At 45.4% G+C, this 20,638-nt stretch overlaps 1 long non-coding RNA gene across 1 annotated transcript; it reads left to right on the top strand.

Annotated features, from left to right (window-relative positions):
* Positions 1-253: 253 nt before the first annotated feature.
* LOC114808815 lies at positions 254-5,943 on the top strand. The gene is made up of 3 exons (XR_003756582.2): positions 254-1,625; positions 5,253-5,357; positions 5,555-5,943. It is a non-coding gene; the product is annotated as an uncharacterized LOC114808815 (long non-coding RNA).
* Positions 5,944-20,638: the final 14,695 nt, after the last annotated feature.

Genomic DNA, 20,638 nt, shown 5'->3' with positions numbered 1-20,638 from the left:
GGAGAGAGAAACCAAAAGTGGGCATTAGCTTTAGTATGTTAATTGAAGGAGCGTGGCTCAGTGGAAAGAGCATGGGCTTTGGAGTCAGAGCTCATGAGTTCGAATCCCAGCTCCGCCACTTGTCAGCTGTGTGACTGTGGGCAAGTCACTTAACTTCTCTGTGCCTCAGTTCCCTCATCTGTAAAATGGGGATTAAGACTGTGAGCCCCACGTGGGACAACCTGATTCCTCTATGTCTATCCCAGTGCTTAGAACAGTGCTCGGCACATAGTAAGCGCTTAACAAATACCAACATTATTAATTGTATCTACGCTCTTTGGTCTGAGGGGTAAATGTGCAATTGCATTTGTGCTCATGAGCTCTGCATTCTTTCCAGGTGCATCCCATAGTATCTTTTGTTTCTCTTCTTTTCCTTTCTTTTCTTTTCTTTCCTTTCTTTTAGCATGTTAAAATAGCTTGGTGTTTCCCCAAAATCATGAGGGCAGTTCAGAGCCGTAGGGCAGGGAGTAGGGTTGCTACGTGAGATAAGGATACCATGGTGACCCGCAGCCTCTGCATTGCAGTGGGGCTGGGGACCTGAGTGTAAAAACAAACAGGAGCAAAAGGAGAAATTAGGGAGGAATGAAGCTCCACTTTTCAGAATAACTATAAATTTGATGTTTTCCTTTTGGTTTACTATTCTGAATGCTGCAGGAAACCTAGATCCGAAGCTTGCTTGCTGAGTTTTTTCTTTTGGTTTCATAGTGCTGCCATCTTCTTACCCTTTGAAGTATTTTACTTCTCTGCTCTTGTTATTGTCTGTTAAATTCAAAGTTCATTGAATTTATCAGGGGAGAATTTGGGGAGGATTCCAAAATTTGTATCATTTTTCAGCTCTCCGGTTATGACGTGAGGACTGTTCATTAAATCCAGTTGTTAAAAATGAAAGCTTATGTTCCTTAGATCAGTTTTTTTCTTTTATTAATTAATGAATGATGGAGCACTGAATGAAGCACTTGGGAAAGCCTCGTAGTGTTGGAAGACACTTACCCTACCTCCATGAGCTTTTGATCTAATCAGCAAGGCAGTCTCAAAATGACTATCAGACAGGAGAGGAAAAAACGGGATACGGAGATGAGTAAGTGGAAATGGATATGGAGATAAGTAAGTGGTTGAAAAGGGCATTATTCTTCAACTACAGGAGATTCTATTATGTGTTTGGGTGCGAATTTAACCACAGGCTTTTTCTGACAATACAAGCCTGCCTGCAAGCCACAGTGCAGTCACTTATGGAAGCTAAATCTGTACAGTGGTGAATGGCTCAGCCTTGGCTATGGTGGGTTCAGCAACCTGAGTTATATTATCATGCAATTCTGTAAGAACGCATTCCTTGTGTTTTAGGAGAACTAGATCTTAACTTGTCTGCTTACGCAAGGGATTACTAAATTAGTGTATGACAAATTTTTTTAAAAAAAGATAAATTTCTCGAATTTTACTCTTCCAAAGCAAGAGAATACATCACAGTTACTTTGACCTTTGTATTTTAGAAGCTGATTTATGAACAACAAAAAGTTTACCAGCAATTAAGATTGATTCAGAGCCAAAGTCTGAATACAATTAAGCAGATATGTGAACAATTTTCAAAGGTATGGTGAATCATATTAGTGCCCTTGTCGTTTACAGAGGTAACATGTTACCATAGTGGCATGTCCAAAGAGAGCTACTTGTCTTCCGATGAAAATCCTGACCTTTTCCAGACTTTCCTGTCACTGTAGATGTCATCACCATCTTTCCCGTCTCACAAGCCCATAACCTTGACGTTATCTTTAATCACTCTCTCTCATTCAACTCACTTATTCAATCCATCACAAAATCATGTCGTTCTTACTTTCACAACATCGCTAAAATCTTCCCTCATCCCTTCATTCAAACTGCTATCACGGTAACCCAGTTACTCATCCTAACCCACCTGTATTACTTTACCAACCTCCGTGATGACCTCCCAACCTCCTGCCTCTCCCCTCTCCAGTCCATACTTCACTCGACTTTCTACATTATTATCTTTCTACAGAAACATTCCATATTCCTCACCCTCCTCCTCAAAAGTCTTCAATGGCTGCCTGTCCACCTCCGTATCAAACAGAACTTCCTCACTATTGGCTTTAGAGTATTCCATCACTTCTCCTTCTCCTACCTCACCTCACTTCTCTCCTACAACCCAGCCAGCACACTTCGCTCTTCTGGTGCTAATCTTCTCACTGAGCTTCAATCTCACCTGTCTCGCTGCAAACCCTTTGCCCCCATCCTTCCTCACGTTTCCCTCCTCAAATACATCAGAAAATTACTCTCCCCACCCCCACCCCCACCCCCACCGCTACCCTCCTTTAAAGCTTACTGAAGTCACATCTACTCCAAGACACCTTCCCTGACTAAGCCCCAGTTTTCCTCATCTCCCACTCTCTTCTGGGTCATCCTGACTTGCTCCCTTTGCTCTTTGCTCTCTCCTCATCCCAAAGCAATTAGGTATGTATCTGGAATTCAATTTATTTATATTGCTGTCTGCTTATTTCTACTGATGACTGTCTTTCCTCTCTCCCCTCCATAGACTGTGAGCTCATTTTGGCAGGGATTGTCACTCTTTATTCTTGTACTGTACATTCCCACACCTAATACAGTGCTTTGCGCATAGTAAGGGCTTAATAAATATGACTGAGTGAATGAATGAATGGAATGAAGAATTCCCTTGGCCCCCAGATATGGGAGAGGGAGCAGGAAGCCAAAGGTGAATCACTTTGTGGTGGTCCTCCTTGAAGACAAAATGAACCAGAGAGAAAGATTGAGGAGGAACTAATAGGACCAGGTTAGGAGGAAAGGGACATGAAACATATAGCATGGGGAAAATTGTCCTGAGGAATCTGGACATACAGAGCACAGGTAGGACTTGGAAAAGATGGCTGGAGGCCACAGAGTCCAGCAGCCAGGATTCTGGAAGCATAAGATTCCTGCCCACAGGTGAGGGGTGTGGGAGAGGGGGACCCAGGGAAAAGTGTTTCGAACTGGATTTGTTTTCATTTGTTATCTTGTTAAGAACTAGGAAATACCTTTGAAATATCAGATCCGGGGGCCTGCCTGCAGTAGGGGCTGAAGGACAAGCTCCGGAAGATGCAGAGACAGGGGGAGCCACGGAGCCTTAAGCTAGGGAGGAAGTTCTTTGCCAGTGGACTTACTGCAGAGAGTCCTGGACTGGGGGGTGGGAAACGAAATTATCTGGGACATGTTAACTTCTAGGTTTTTCAGGAGATGCCTAGACTTCAGCCCTACAGTGACAGCAGCAACAGGAGTGCAGGAACTGGGGGGAATAGATGCCTTCAAAATGTTCTTGAGGAGAACGGGAGGAGTGGAGAGCATTAGGAACTAGCAAAGCAGTCTGGGCCCTCCTTCAGTGGCTCTGGAAGCTCATTCATTGTGGATTGGGGGATGGAAATCCTGGAAAATGTCACATGTCACAAGAGGCAAGTCATGTACAACAGTAATAGGCTCTTACCTTCCCATGAGGCTAGTGGGGAGAATTAGTTTATGCCTCTGCAAGAGTTTGGAACAATACTGCTTCTCTATCCATTTGGATCTGCCAAGAGATAGGTGAGCTCTAATTAGGCTCATCTCCCTTCCACCCCCTACTCCCACCCCACTACCTGCTTAGAGAAGCAGCGTGGCTCAGTGGAAAGAGCCTGGGCTTGGGAGTCAGGTTGTGGTTTCTAATCCCGGCTCTGCCACTTATCAGTTGTGTGACTTTGGGCAAATTACTTAAATTTTCTGTGCCTCAGTGCCCTCATCTGGAAAATGGGGATTAAGACTGTGAGCCCCACGTGGGACAACCTGATTACCTTGTACCTACTCAGCACTTAGAACAGTGCTTGCAACGTATTAAGCACTTAACAAATATCAAAATTATTATTATTATTATTATTCACACACAACCACACACAACCATACACACACATGCTTCTCTCTCTACTCTCCAGATGGTCCATAACCTATTTATGGACTCATTTCGAATAACCCTTTGGATAAAGCTTGGGCCTAGGATTCAGAGGACCATGTGTTCTAATCCCAGATCTGCCACTTGCATATTCTTTTGACCCTCTGAGACCTTTGTGTTACTTATCTTCTCTTTGACTCAGTTACCTCACCTATAAAATAAAGATTAAGACTGTGAGCCTCATGAGGATAATGGATTGGGTCCGACCTGATGAGCTTATCTCTTTCCCAGGTCTCAGGACAATACCTGGCACAAAGGAAACACTTCACAAGTACTGTAAAAAGTAGCAAATGACACATACCACTTAAAAAAAAAACCATGGGTGAAAAAAACCTCACAGGTCCAGAATCTCTTCTTTAGTTGGACTCCAGGATACTTCAAGATGCCGATTTGTACATTCCAAGTGCTTAGTACAGTGCTCTGCATATAGTAAGTACTCAATAAATACTATTGAATAAATGAATGAATGAATGAGTCCCAGGAAGAATTTGTGGATGGGGGAGCCTGGATTCATTTCGATCTACAATTGAATCTAAAGGGACAACATCCAGAGGGACCTTTACTCCTCTGTCATATTAAATTCCTAGAGCAGCTTGCCTATAGATAAGCTGGAAACTTTACTCCTGAACTTCACATTGCATGAAATTCATTTGGGATGAAACTCTCACAAATAAAGCGAATAAATTCTTCCAATAGTCTGAGGGAGTGGCCGAGTCCTTTCTCCAACAGTTAACTGAGATCGACTCCTCGGGCAAAAATGCAAATCAGTTGCCATGTCACTGTGACTTCACATCAGTTCCTGCTATAGCCCTGGGAACCTGAAAAGTATTCCAAATCCGGGTGCTTGTAAGCAGTTTTTTCTCTTTTTTTTAGGTTGTCTCAGTTGTCTGGACTCATTTTTGACAGGAGATTCTAACTGAAAAAAAGAAAAATGAAGGGAGGAAGGAAAGATGGTATGGAGAGGGAAGGAGGAAGGAAGGAAGGGACCAGATAAATGAAGGAAAGAGAGAGACAGAAAGAGAGAATGTAAAAAAGTTGCTTTATTCCTTCATTTGAGAGTGTGGTTTATATCTTTTTCAAAGTGTAAATTCCTAGAATTGCTTAGCAAGATAGGTAATCTGTGATCACGAAGTGAGTACTGGGATAGTTATGTAAGTTACCATGTTGTGACTGTGTGACTTGTTAAAGTTTTACAAAGATTTACATTTACAAGGGAAAATGTCCTTATTTTTAGGTTAATGAAGAAATGGAAAAGAGAAATGAAGTCCTTTTAATAAAATCACAAAATGAAATTTAAAAAGAACTGCTTGCACTGCGAAGCAAGAATAGATTGGACAGTGTAAGTAATATTGTAAATCTTTTTTGGCTTACCCAGGCAATTCATTTTAAGATGAACAATTGCTTGGTAGTGAGGAACTTCTTTCATTAAACAGGAAAAATCTTGGAAATATTTCATCATGTCAGATTTTCTTTTCCCCAACGTGAATGTTATCACTAAAAGAATGTGTTCATGACTATTCTTTTTCTCTTTAACAGAAAGAGTAAAAGATGGGAAGTTTCCTCATTTGCCTCCAGTCTGTGTGATTTTGAATGCTCTGAGAAGAAAGAACTTGTACCTAAATAATATGATATAACTGTAACTATTAGCTAAGGGAATTGTAAGTTGTTGCTGTGCTTTAAAAACTTTCAAGTTCCTAAACTTAAAGTTTTAAATAGGTGGTTAATTAAACGTTTCAATCTCCATCATAGGGTCCACTGGTGTAAACAAAAGAATGTCTTATATATATGCACATCTGAACTGTGTACTTTCGTTTAAATATTACTAACACTGTAAAAATGACAAATGTTTTGGTATTTGTGAATATTTTTTCATCCTGAACAGTGAAAAAGCCTATTTGGTGCCAATTAAATATTGGTCGATTTTACATTTGGGTCCTTATTTTAGCATAAATAACCACAGATCAGTGATAAAAGGAGTGAATGAAAGGCAGAGCACGTAATAATAATAATAATAATGTTGGTATTTGTTAAGCGCTTACTATGTGCAGAGCACTGTTCTAAGCGCTGGGGTAGACACAGGGGAATCAGGTTGTCCCACGTGGGGCTCACAGTCTTAATCCCCATTTTACAGATGAGGGAACTGAGGCACAGAGAAGTTAAGTGACTTGCCCACAGTCACACAGCTGACAAGTGGCAGAGCTGGGATTCGAACTCATGAGCCCTGACTCCAAAGCCCGTGCTCTTTCCACTGCGCCACGCTGCTTCTCTACGTTGGTAGCACGTGTCTACCAACTCTATTGTAAGCACTCGCTAAAGGTCACTGATCATTGGTGTGGCATTTGCCAAATCCAAAAGAGGCCAAAAAGGGCACTTCGATGTAGTTGGGGTCCATTTTGTGCACATTTCTAAAATTAATTTAGGAGGGTTACAGAACAGAGTTGAATTGACTATTAGATCAAAGGAATCAGCAAAGACTGTGACTTAGTGTAAAAAGCACGGGCCTGGGAGTCAGGGGACCCGGGTTCTAATCCCGGCTCCACCACATACCTGGTAGGTATCCTTAACTTCTCTGTACCTTACTTCCCTCATCTGAAAAATGGGGATTTATTCATTCACTCGATCATTCATTCGTTCAATAGTATTTACTGAGCGCTTACTATGTGCAGAGCACGGTACTAAGCACTTGGAATGTACAGTTGGACAACAAATAGAGACAATCCTTGACCAATAAGGGGCTCACGGTCTAAATGGGGGAGACTGACAGCAAAGAAGAAACAGAACAAAACAAAACAAGCAGACATCATCAAGATTATTAGAATCATAGAGATATACACATCATTAACAAAATAAATAGAGTAATAATTAGTGTATAAGAAAATGCACATTGTTAGGGGGGTGGGGGAAGGGAGGAGAAGCATGTGAGATGGGGGAATGTGGAGGGGAGAAGGGGCAGAGGGAAAGGGTGGCTCAGTCTGGGAAGGCCTCCTGGAGGAGGTGAGTTCTCAGTAGGGCTTTGAAGAGGGAAAGAGAGTTAGTTTGGCAGATATGAAGAGGGAGGGCATTGCAGGACAGCAGTAGGACGTGGGCCAGGGGGAGACAGCCTGACAAGCATGAATGGGGGACTGTGAGGAGGTGAGCGGCACAGGAGCAGAGTGTAGGGGTTGGGCCATAGAAAGAGAGAAGGGAGGTGAGGTGGGGGGGCAAGGTGATGGAGAACTTTGAAGCCAAGAGTGAGGAGTTTTTGTTTCTTGCCAAGGCTGATAGGCAACCACTGGAGGTTTTTGAGGAGCAGAGTGACCTGCCCAAAGCGTTCTTTATGAAGACGATCCGGGCAGTGGAATGAAGAATAGACTGAAGCGGGGAGAGACAGGAGGAAGGGAGATCTAAGACAAGACTGACATAATAATCCAGTCGGGACATTATGAGAGCTTGTACCAGCAATGTAGCAGTTTGGATGGAGAGGGTGGATCTTGGCGATTATGTGAAGGTGAGACCAACAGGTTTTGGTGTCAGATTGCATGTGTGGGGTGAATGAGAGAGCAGAGTCCAGGATGACACCAAGTTTTGGGGCCTGAGAGACAGGAAGGATGGTAGTGCCATCCACAGTGACAGGGAAGTCGGGGAGAGGAGAGGGTTTGTGAGGGAAGATAAGGAGCTCAGTCTTAGACCCGTTGAGATTTGGTTGGCAGACATCCAGGTGGAGACGTTCCCAAAGGAAGGAGGAGACACGAGCCTGGACGGAGGGCGAGAGAACAGGGGAGAAGACGCAGATTTGGGTGTCATCTGCATAGGGATGATAGTTGAAGATTTGTTATCTGGTGGGCCTCTTACTTGGACTGCAAGCATGGTATGGGGCCTGGTGATCTCGTATCTACCCCAGAACTTAGTTCAGTGCTTGGCACATAGTTAAGCCCTTAGCAAATTTCACAGGTATTATCATTGTTGTCGTCATTATCATCATCATCATCACCATCATTCTTTTTTCATTATACTTTTACTCATTAATGCCATGTCAAACTAAATCCAACAAAATTTATTAATCCTAGGAATGGCACTAGATTAAATTATAAAATGTAGTGATGGTGATTTCTATGGAGTCAGCCACGGGGGTACAATTTTCATGAGAGGCTTTGAATGGTTTATGATGTTATTCATTCATTCATTCATTTAATAGTATTTATTGAGCGATTACTAAGTGCACAGCATTGTACTAAGCGCTTGGAAGGTACAAATCGGTAACAGATAGAGACAGTCCCTGCTTCTCCATAAGATCGATTTATGGAGATCGAGTTAGAGGAGAGAGGTGTGTGGACTAGATTGTAGGAGAGTGCCTGGTAATTGAATGCTTTATAGCTCATGAAAGAGAGCTTCTGTTTGATGCAGACTTGGATGGGCAACCTCTGTGGGTTCTTGAGGTGTGAGAGAGCATAGACTTTAGTGATGTTGTGCAGGTTGAAGCGACAGGATTTGGTGACAGGTTGAATATGTGGGTTGAAGGAGAGATGCGTTGAAGATAATGTCAATGTCACTGGCTGGTAAGACAAAAAAGACAGTGGTGCTGTCTACAGTGGTGGGAAAACCATTAGGAGGACAGGGTTTGAGTGGGAAGATAAGAATTCTGTTTTGGACAAGTTAAGTTTGAGGTGTCGGGGGGACATCCAAGTAGAGATCTTAAAGACAGTAGGAAAAGCGAGATGCAGAGAGGAGGAGAGGAAGAGCGCTGGAGACAGTGATTTGGGAACCTCCACATAGAGGCGCTAGTTCGTGGAAGGGGAGTGAAGAGAAGTGGACCCAGAACTAGACTTGAGGGTTTCCCACAGTTAGAGGGTGGCAGGAAGAGGAAGAGCCCATGATCGAGACTGAGACTGAGCAGCCAGTGGGACAGGAGGAGAACCTGGAGAGGACAGTGTCAGTGACACTGAGGTTGGATAATGTTTCCAGGAGAAGGGATAGGTCAACGGTATTGAAGGCAGCTGCAAGTTCCAGGAGAATTAGAGTGGAGTCGAGGCTCTTAGATTTGCCTAGAAGATCACTGGTGATTACTGAGAGGGTGGTTTGCAGGGGGTCAAGGAGAGAACTGGAAGAGTGGAAATCAGGACCTCAGATGTAGACAATTCCCTTCAAGGAGTTTGGAGAGGAACGGTAAGAGGGAGAAGGGGAGATAACTGGAGGGAGCGCTGAAGTCACAGGAGCGTTTTCTTAGGATGGGTTCATGGGTCTGAACAGGTACATTTGAAAGCAATTGGGAGGAATTCATTAGAGGAAGGACAGCTGAAGATGATGGTCAGGCAGGGATAAAAGGGAGGGGGACAAGGGCTTGGAGAAGTGGTGAAGGGATGGGATTGGATGCACAGGTTGAGTGTGGATTTTGAGAGGAGGCAACGGAGTGTTCCAATAGATTTTAGACTCCATTCAACGTGCTGGTTTGATTTCCACTCATCTAAAAACTAAAGATTCTAAAGCAGGAATGATGAAAGGAGGTTTTCTGCACAAATTAGAATTGGTTATCCCTTTGAAAGCACACAGGATACTGCTCATTTAGGAATCCTTCATGTTTATATTATCTGTCAAGTCTTCCATCTTAGCGTGGCTCAGTGGAAAGAGCACGGGCTTTGGAGTCAGAGTTCATGGTTTCGAATCCCGGCTCGGCCACTTGTCAGCTATGTGACTTTGGGCAAGTCACTTAACTTCTCGGTGCCTCAGTTACCTCATCTGTAAAATGGGGATTAAGACTGTGAGCCCCACGTGGGACAACCTGATTCCCCTGTGTCTATCCCAGCACTTAGAACAGTGCTCGGCACATAGTAAGTGGTTAACAAATACCAACATTATTATTATTATTATTATTGACTCAACAATCATATTATGCAAAACATTAAATGAAATGTCGTTGACTGTTCGTGTTATTCACTTGTTTCTACTACCATTGAGGAAATCATTTGAACTAGCACTGAAGCCTCATTTCCTGGTCAATCCAGAAAACGATTTCTATGTTAGCATCATAGTTTATCCAAATATGTTTAACAGTGATGAGTAAATAGGGTAATTAAACTAGGTAGCAAATGCTGATATCCATTGGGCCTGATGTTCTTTGGATAATGGAAAGAACAAGGGATAATCAAAAAGAACTTGGCAAGTGCTTTATTGATTACAGTAAGGGCTTTGTGTGTATCCAGAGAAACTCTAGAGCACATTAAGGAAAATGGGCATGCCAGACCATTTATACAGAATCTGTATATGCTACAATAAGAGCAGAATATTGAGCACCAGATACGTTTCTCATTAGTAAGGGTTCAAGACAAGGTTTATCATTAGTAAAGGTGAAATCTAACCACCTTACCTGTTCATGCTTTACCCCGAATATCTAATGAGAGAAACTAGAGTGGATGAAGATGAACGTGGAGTAAAGATTGGAGGAAGGAACATAAAGAACTTTCATTATGGAGATGATAAAACCCTACTAGCAGAAAGTGAAGAAGATTTGAAGGGTTTATTATTAAAAGATAAGGAACTGAGGGAAAAGATGGATCTATATTTGAATGTCAAGAAAATAAAGATCCTGACAACTGGAAGTGTTAACACATTGGTAGAGGATGGAGGGAAGACTGAAATGGTTGACAATTTTCATCTCCTAGGATCGAGAATCAACAATAAAGGAACCAGTAATCAAGAAACATGCTGAGGATTAATGTTGGGAAGACTACTATGACTATCCTAGAAAAGGTCATGATACATGCCAATGTACCAATTGCCAGAAAAATACAAATTGTCAATTCTGTGGTGTTTCCACTGACAATATATGGACCCAAAACTGGTCAGTGAAAAAGAAAACACCCCAGGATGGAAAGAACATCAATTCTATTGAAGTGTGGAGTGGGGGAAGGCTTTTGTGTACCATGGACTGCCCAAAAATCAAACAAATGGATTTTAGAGTAATTTAAACCAAACGGTCTTTGGCAGGCCAAATAACTCGATTTATATTAGCACATGTTGGACACATCATCAGGAGAACTAATTCTTTAGAGAAGGCACTATTGCTAGGAAAAGTCCAGGGAAACAGAGGAAAAAGCAGACCATCAGCTAGATGGACAGAAACTGTAACGTTAATGAAAAAATCTTCAGAAAGGTCATGGATTATGGCAGGGGACAGGATGTTCTGGAGAAGGCATATCCACGGAATCGCTATGAATCGGAAACGACTAGATGACACTTAATAATGAAGGAATGATCAAAGTGAAGTTACTGCTTCCATGCAACTGCCACCGTAAAGTGGCCTTGCAGGGTTGCGATCTGCCTAAGAAGGCAACATATTGGTTCGCGAATGTGTTTGGGCATTTACTTGATCTACCAAATCTGAGTTTTAAGAGGTTAATGTTGGTATTTGTTAATGTTGGTATTTGTTAAGCGCTTACTATGTCCCGAGCACTGTTCTAAGCGCTGGGGTAGACACAGGGGAATCAGGTTGTCCCACGTGGGGCTCACAAGCTTAATCCCCATTTTACAGATGAGGTAACTGAGGCACCGAGAAGTTAAGTGACTTGCCCAAAGTCACACAGCTGACAAGTGGCAGAGCCGGGGTTCGAACCCATGAACTCTGACTCCAAAGCCCGGGCTCTTTCCAGTGAGCCATGCGGAACTCCATCTCCTATGGCTCCATATTTTACATACTAATGCTGGCCTGGCATCAGTGCTCAGCACATACTAAGCACTTAACAAATACCAACATTATTGTTTTTATCAGTCTGTTGGTCCACTCCCTGCCCCGGAAACAGGCATGTGAAACAATCCACACCCATACTAAGTCCCGACCCTCAACAAATGGAAGAGGGTAAGCCTCACTGTCCATCAGAGGCGTTTGTGACCAGAATTGAGGCCCACAACGAGGGAAGAGGGAAGGCGAGAACTTGTGAATGGTGGTGGACAAGAGGGTGGCCGAGGCAATTCTGGGCCGGGCCAGGTTCTTAGAGGAAGAGTCAGGATGGGCGCGTGGATGAGGGTGAGAAGTGGGTGGCCTTGTTGGACGTTGGGCTCAGTGGAGGAAGTATGGGCACGAGGTTTGGGTGAGACCTTCCCCAGTAGGGACAATGCAATTTCCAGGCTGCTCTTCCTGGCACTCAGATTCAAATAATGTTAAATTGTGAATTTTTGTTGCAAGATTGTGACAGTATTGAGTAATGGAAAGGAAGGGAAGGAGGATGGTGAAATGGGGAAAAAGAGTTAGGTGGAGGAGTGCTGTACCCGGGGTAGGCAGGCTTGATACTCCACACTGCCTCAAGCACAGATTCACAGTGCTACCTTTATCTGCTTCTTAAAAATTTTCAAAAACACCAATAGGCCTTTCAAAAAGCTTCTGGAGATTTAAAAAAAATGTATAAACATTCCATGTCCTCCAAAGCTTACATTTCTAGAGATTAAGTCAAGGTAAAAGGATCAATGTGATCATAAATAGACTAATCAAATAAAACAAAAAATGTCTGAAGAATACCTTATCCCTCCAGTCCCTCCCTCCACCAAATCCTTCCTTTGCAGGTCTGATTTCCTTTGGCCAAAGTATCCTTCTCCACCTCATCCTCTGTGTTCTCTCTGGTGCTCAGGGTAACTAGCACTCTGTCCGGATCTTCAATAATTCTCCTTTTCAATGATAACCCAACGTGCTTACCAGTTACTGTTTCATGTTCTGGGAAAACTACTGGAAGCTGCAATTCCTTTGGGAAACACTCAAAACAGATGTTACCATTAGTAAAATCGTCTTTCCTGAGACCCTATTACCGGAAAATCTTTCAAAATGTAAATTGCTTTTGTACGCTCTTTGCAGAAGGGGGAAACTGGTTTCTGTTTGTCCTATCCTCCCCTGAACCTTCGTCCTTACCATCTCCCTCCCTCTCCTTACCTCCTCCCCAGGTTGCCTCTCACGCAGAACAGCTCCTCTCATACACTTCTGGGTCCTGCTTACCAACCTCAGCGTCATCTGCTGATGCCAGAACTCTGAATCCCCTAATATCCCTTACCGGAAAGAAGGAGGCATTAGAAAAGGGAGAAGAGGCAAACATAAACAAGACTCTCCTCCTGCAGAGAAGTCTCTAGAAAAATAATTAACATTTCGAATTGATTATCAGGTGGGTAAGGTCTTTGGATTTCACAACACTTCTTCAACCAGAAAAACAAAAGGGGTAGCAGAGGAGGGACCTTTAAGAACAAAGCTGGGAGGTCATCTGGTAGGGGCCCAGCCAGACCCTGGATGGAGGTAGTAATAGCAGATGGAGAGGAAAGGGTGGATTCTAGAGTTATTGTAAAGGTAGAGCCGACAGATTTCCCTGCCCAACAGGGGCTTTCGATCTAGACCACTCTCTGCCTTTCTTCTGCAAAACAGGGAAGACAATACCTACCTTTCTCTGCCTTATAGGCTCTTCATTCAATCATTCATTCAATAGCATTTCCTAAGCACTCATTTTGTGCAGAGCACTGTACTAAGCTCTTGGGAGAATACAAGGTAAGAATAAATTAGGATAAGCAATGTGAAAGTACTTTGGGAATAAAAGCACTTGATAGAAACAATTTGAAAGTAACTGAAACTCTGATTTATTTCAAATTAAATATTCTGTGATGAACATTAATGTTATCCACTAGTATTTTAGGTTGAAGCAGGCTCTGCATGAATAGCATGGATAAGCAGCACGTAGTGGAGTTGTGGGGAAGGTTGCAGATGTCACCCAGCCACCCAAGTGTCTGTCCTTTTCCGTGCTTTCCGTTCAGACTCTGCTCTCAGCCTGCCTCCAGCCTGCCCCTGGGAGGGCAGCAGGCTTGGGAGCCTCAGGAGTGGGCAGAGCCAGTCAGCTGCTTCTTGCAGCAGTAGGGCAGTGAAGCTTCCTTGTTATTCGGGTTCCTTTTGTTAATGGTATTTGTTAAGCTCTTACTCTGTGCTAGACCCTATTTTAAGAGCTAGAGTCAATGCAGTGTAATAATAATGATAACCGTAAAACTAATTTGACTTCCCAACCTCCTGTCTCTCCTCACTTCAATCTATGCTTCACTGTGCTGCCCTGATTATCTGTCTAGAGAAACATTCTGGGCACATTATCTCCCTCCTCACAAATTTCCAATGATTGCCTTTCAACCTCCTTAGCAAGCAAAAACTCCTCACTTCAAAGCTCTCCATCACCTTGTCCCCTCCCATCTCACCTCCCTTCTCTTCTAAATCCCCGCCCGCACACTCCGCTCCTCTGGTGCTAACCTTCTCAATTTGCGTCGTTCACACCTGACCCACCATCGACCCGGGCCCATGCCCTACCTCTAGCAAGGAACACCCTCCTTCCTCATAATGGCCAGAGAATTACACTTTCTCCCTTCAAAGTCCTACTCAAGGCTCACATCCTCCAAGAGAACTTCCCAGATAAGCCTCCAGTTTCCTTAGCTCCCCATTCCCTCCCCATCGCCCTGAACCACTCAGTTTTCTCTATCCCACCATACCACAGCACTTGTTTTTATATGTGCCTATCTACAATTCAATTTATTTACATTAATGCCTTTGTCCTTGTTTTGATATGATTATATTTATAATTCATTTCTTTGTATTGATGTTATTGTTACCTGATTACTTGTTTTGTTGTCTGTCTCCCCGCTTCTACATTGTAAGCACACTGTGGGCAGGAATTAGCCCTCATTATTGCTGAATTGTACTTTCCAAGTGTTAGCACAGTGCTCTGCACACTGTAAGCGCTCAATAAATTCGATTGAATGAATGAATGAATGAATGAATAACTAAAGATTAAATGAGTCATTTGAATGAGAGAATTGAGTCTAGGATAATGGCAAGGGTACGGGCTTGTGAGCCAAGGAGGAAAGCAGTGCTCTCTGGAGAGATGAGAAAGTCAAGAGGAGGACAGAATTTGATACTACAAAAGAAGAATTCTGTTTTAGACATGTTACGTTTAAGGTGTCACTGGGACATCCACGTAGAGATTTCCTGAAAGTAGCAGGAAAGGAGTGTAGCAAAGGAGAGAGGTCAGGAGTGGAGTTATAAATTGGGAATAATTGGTGTAGGGATGATAGTTGAAGCCCAGTGGAGTTGCCCTAGGGGGTGTGGATAGATGGAGAATAAAGAGGCCCCAGAACTGACCTGAAAGGCAACCTTACAGGAAGAGGAAGGGAGGCAGAAGAGGAACCTGCAAAAGGGACTGATAGGCAGTAGGCAGAGAGATAAGGAGAACTAGGAAAGGGCACTATCGGGAAAAGCAAAGTTAGATATATGTTCCTAGGAGAAGAGGGTGACTCAAGGTGTCAAAGGCAGCAGAAAAGTCAAGGGAAATTAGGATGGATTAGATGCATTGACTTTTTCAAAGAGGAGGACGTGGGTGACCTTAAAAATGATCGTTTCCATCTAGTGAAGGTGGTTTTGGGGGCCGGGGGAGGGAGTTCAGATTGAAGGGGTTTGAGAAGATAGTTGGAGGGGACGAGGTGGAGGCAGCGGGTGTAGACAACACTCTCTAGGAGTTTGGAGAGGCATGGATTGGAGGTAAACTGGGATGATGGCAGGACAGTGTCTAGGGGTCTGGTAATATTTCTTTTTTCTGGTTAGGGAATACATGTCTTGAAAGCAATGGCAAAGGAGCCACTGGAAAATAAGACTTTGAAGATGGCAGTCATGGATGTAAGAAGGAAAAGGGCAATTGCTTTATTGAGGTAGGAAAGGATGAGATCAGAAGACGTGGTGGAGGAAATCAAACTGAAGAAGAGCCGGGAGATAGCCTTTTGAGAGACTGCCGAGGAGGATGCGGAGAGTCGAAGATGGAGCTGGAGGGAGAAAGACCTGGAATAGGACAGATTTTTGATGAGACCAGATCTGATGATTTCATATTCATTGAGAAAGTAGGTGATCAGGTCATTGGAAGAAAGAGATGGTTGTGTGTAGGGGTTTGGGAGTTGAAGGAGAGAGCTAAAAGCAAGAAGCAACATGAGAATCAGTAACCACAGAGAAGTATTTTTGGCTGGTGGATGAGTGGCAGAATTTGAAAGGAAAGAGGTCAGTCTCATGTCACAAGATCTCTGACTGTGCTTTTAGCCTGGAGGAGGAGTATGGAAGAAACTGGGTGTTTTCTCAGCTCACCTTTCTCTTGTAGCTCGTTAGTTATATGATCCTGGCACACTAAGCAACATTAATGGAATTCCCTGAGGTAACACTGAGAATCTAACCTTAGCATAAGTGCCAATGTCAGAACCCCAGGTCATTTTCCCTTTGCAGGAGATCAGAAATCTTGCAGACCTGTGATCTCTGACTTTCTCCAGCTCACTTCTGTGACCTTGCACTTCTTCAAGACCAACTACCGATGGGAATGGTCGTCCAGTGCCTTTCTGTACATCATCCAAGCCTGGGTCCTGCGACAGCCAAATGAAGTTGGGAGTTTGTAATGGTTGGGATGAGACACCTGGATATTGGAAGAGCTGGAGCCAGAAAATATGGAGTGGCCCCGAGCTATTTGGTATGAACTTGAAAGAGCTGGGATTGAAGGAATAATTTGACTTCGTTAAATAATTGGTATTTGTTAAGTGCTTACCATACGCCAAGCATATACTCCCAGTGCTGGGCTAGATACAAGGTAATGAGATCAATGTTTCACCACCAATCTCTTGCTCACCTTCAGTCTCTGATCTGGAATACCCTCTCTCTTCATATCTGACAAATAATCACTCTCCCAACCTTCAAATCCTCTTGAAAACACATCTCTTCCAAGAGGGCTTCCCGACTAGGCCCTCATTTCTTCTCCCACTCCCTTCTGGGTTGCCCTTGCATTTGGACTTACACGCTCAGCCCCAAAGAACATATTTATGCATAATTCATTTACTTATTTATATTTATATATATTTTTGTCTGTCTTCCCCGTTACACTGTAAGCTCCTTGTGGGCAGAAAATGGATCTACTCCCATTCGGTGACTACAAGCGCTTAGTACAGTGCTGTGCACACAGTACTATTGACTGATTAATATCGATTGCTTGTTTTATGCTTCCCAACTGCAGAAGATACTCCCCACCACCATACAGACACCAAAAGTACAAACTTTTATAAAAATTACAATTAGTAAAACTAAACCCTATGGATCAATCAATCCATCAATCAGTAGCATTTCATGAGTGCTTGTTTGGTGCTTGCATGGAACCAAGTCCTGAGAAGACCATAATGTAAGAGAGTTAGCAGACTTGTTTCCTGCCCCCCAAAAATTTACAGTCTAGAAGAATTATGGGACAAAAGGGAATTAGCATGCCGTGACTTCTGTCACAGTGGGTAAAATTCCAGAAGACTATTCATTGATTCATTCATTCATTTCTATTTTTAAAGTGCTTCCTGTGTGCGAGGTCATTCAAGAGACCTGGCAAAATTGCAATACAGTAATTTTCTAAAGTTTGGTTTAAAATGCTCTACACCCTCTCCTGCAGATCTGCATTGGCGGATCTGCACTCTCACATGCTATTTCTCTAGGAGTTAACTGATGAATTGATTATTCTCTCAACAATTCCCTAATGCTATACAAGGAATTTAACTGAAGGTGAATAATTACAATTAGTGTGTGGGTAAGCTATTAATGAGCTAATATAGTTTTAAAAAAGAAGCATAATCAGTAGGGTGCAGGAACGCTCAAGACAGAATACAGTTGGCTTGAAATCACAAGTAGCTTGATACTACCGCACTTACTTAAATTGGCATACCCTTGGTAGCCAAACTAGTATACAAGATACTATGATAGATACTCATTCATTCATTCACTCACTCAATCGTATTTACTAAGCACTTACTGTGTGCAGACCACGTGGGCTCGGGATCTCTACTCCCTTAGAGGTGAGCTCTGGCCCGCCGGTCCCCTTGTTCTCGACTGAATCGGCCACCACATGGACTCGGGAGCTCCTCTCCTTTGAAGCGGAGCCTTGGACCTCCCGGCCCCCCTTTCCCGGCTAGCTCTTTAGCAGCTTTTTGGCCGCCAACCGCTGACTCATCTACGCCGGGACCGCCTCTCTCGGGAGCTGAACTTTGTCACCGCCCAGACCCTTGGAGTCATTACCACGTGGGCTCGGGATCTCTGCTCCCCTGGGGCGCAGCCTTGGACCGCCCGGCCCCTATGCCCGACAAGCCCTTCCCCTGCCGCTCGCCGACTCATCCGCGCCTCCACCGCCTCCCCCGGGGAGCTGCGCTTTGGACCTCCCGGACCCGCGCCCGCCTCATCCTTTCTCAACCTGGACCTCCACACCCCCGCTCAAGGACTTCGACACTAAGGATCTATCCCCCCGCCCCTCCCCGCCCCCCAGACCCCCAGCCACCAGCCCCCATTCTGCCCCCCTGCGTGGCCCTGGGGACATTGTGCTTCCCTGCTCGGGCCCGGGGACATTGTGCTCCCCTGCTCGGCCCTGGGGACATTGTGTCGCCCGATCGGGCCCCGGGGACATTGTGCTCCCCAACCGCCCCCTCCTACTCTGCCTGAAGCGGCCATTGTGGGAAACCCTCACTCCCTCTTCCCCCGTGAGGTGATTCATCTCCCCCGCCCCCGACCCGGGCGACGATGTCCTTGTTCTCACTGTGTTACCTTACCTTAGCCGCCGCCTACGCCCGCAACCCACCCCGGACAACTTCAGGGCCCCCGCTGCCGCCTCAGAGGCATTTGGTCATGAGCCCCGGGACTCTCCCTGCCGCTAGCCGCTTGACTTTGAGTTTGATCAGGTCGACCCTTAATCAAGTCGACCCCCGACTCTGGTCATCGCCCGCTTAATTACACTATTGTATCATACTGTATCATGTTGCTATATTACCGATTTCGCTTGTTATTGTTTATTGTTTATTGTGGTCAGTGCTGCCACCCACCTTTCTGGCCTCATCATGTCTCTGCACCCCCCCTCCTCCCTCCTGCCCCTTCCTATCCTCCCCTTCCCCTTCCCCTCTCTCGCCCAGCTCTTTCCAGCTCTCTTTTCTGCCTCCTCCCCCTTCCTCTCCCCCGCCCTAGAACCCCGCTTTACCCGCGCCACTCCTCTTCCCCCTCCCCCTACGCTCCCCCCACCAAACCCTCCTCCTCTCACCCTCCCCCCTTTCCTCTTCCCCACCCACGCCCCATCCCAGGCCTCCTGTCCCTCTGCCACCCCTCCTCCCCCTCTCCCCGTCCAGGGCCCCGCCACCTTCTTCCTATCCAAACCCTCCCCTGCCCCCACGCTCTCCCCTCTCCCCCCCCTTTGCACCCCCAGCTACTTTCAAGTTTGGCCTCTGGAACCCCCGCTCCATTACAGGTAAACTACCTTTCATCCATGACTCTTTCCTTTCCCGCTCTCTCCTTGTCCTCGCCCTTTTGGAAACCTGGCTCACTCCCGAATACACGGTCTCTGCCGCTGCTCTCTCCAGCAGAGGCTTTTCCTTCTCCCACTCCCCCAATCTCACCGGAAAGGGAGGAGGCATTGGCTTCCTCCTCTCACCGCACTAACCCTCTTCCCCCTTCCCTTTCCTTCCCTTCCTTCGAAGCCCCTATCATTCGCCCCTCTCCAGATAATTTTGCTATCATCTACCGCCCTCCTGGTCCCACCCCCGACTTCTTCAACCACCTAGACCCCTTTCTCACCTTCCTTCTCTCCTTCTCTCTTCCCACTCTGAACCTCGGTGACCTCAACATCCACATGGATGTACCTGATGACTCCTCTGCCACCCGCCTGCTATCCCTGCTCGACTCTGCCGACCTCCTGCTCCACCGTACCGCGTCCACTCATCGATTCGGTCACACCCTCAATCTCGTCATCTCCTACCGCTGCACTACCTCCTCCTCCACCAACTCGGAAATCCCTCTCTCGGACCGTAACCTTCTCACCTGTCTCATCGCTCACACTCCCTCCCCCTGCAAATCTTTACTACTCCCCCACAGAGACCTCCGCTCTCTTGATCCCACAAATCTCTCCAAAAGTATCTCTCCCCACCTTGCCCCCCTGTCCTCACTTCCCACTCTCGATGATCAGGTCTCCACTCATCTCAACTTTCTCGGCCCCCTTTCCCTCCGCCGCTCTTGCTCCACTAACCCACAGCCCTGGATCCCCTCCTCTGTCCGCCTGCTACGCTTCTATGCTCGAGCAGCCAGCTCTGCTGGCGAAAGTCCAAGCACCAAGCTGACCTCATACATTTCAAATTTCTCCTTTCCTCCCTGAACTCTGCCCTCTCCTCCGTCAGGCAAAACGTCTTCTCCTCCCTCATCGACACCCATGCAGGTCACCCCCGCCAATTATTCCAGACCTTTTACTTTCTCCTTAGGCCCCCTGTTCCTCCCCTTCCCCCATCTCTCACCCCCAATGATCTGGACACCTACTTCATCACAAGAATCAACGCAATCAGGTCTGAGCTCCCCAAAGTCACCCCTCCTCCTCTTGCCGCCCCCCCAACTCTCTCCCCTACTTTCCCACCCTTCGCTGCAGTATCCTCGGAGGAGATCTCCTCCCTCCTCGCAAGTGCCACCACCTCCATCTGCGCCTCGGACCCCATTCCCGCTCACTTTGTAAAAACCATCGCCCCTGCCTCCTCCCTTCCTTAACTTCTATCTTTAACCACTTAATCTCCAATGGTTCCTTCCCCTCTGCCTTCAAACAAGCCCATGTCTCCCCCATCCTAAAA

The sequence above is a fragment of the Ornithorhynchus anatinus genome, unplaced genomic scaffold (genome assembly GCF_004115215.2).
Source record: "Ornithorhynchus anatinus isolate Pmale09 unplaced genomic scaffold, mOrnAna1.pri.v4 scaffold_261_arrow_ctg1, whole genome shotgun sequence".
In the NCBI taxonomy this organism is placed as follows: domain Eukaryota; kingdom Metazoa; phylum Chordata; class Mammalia; order Monotremata; family Ornithorhynchidae; genus Ornithorhynchus; species Ornithorhynchus anatinus.
The sequence above is the reverse complement of the archived record's forward strand: the minus strand, read 5'-3'. Positions and strand labels throughout refer to the sequence as shown.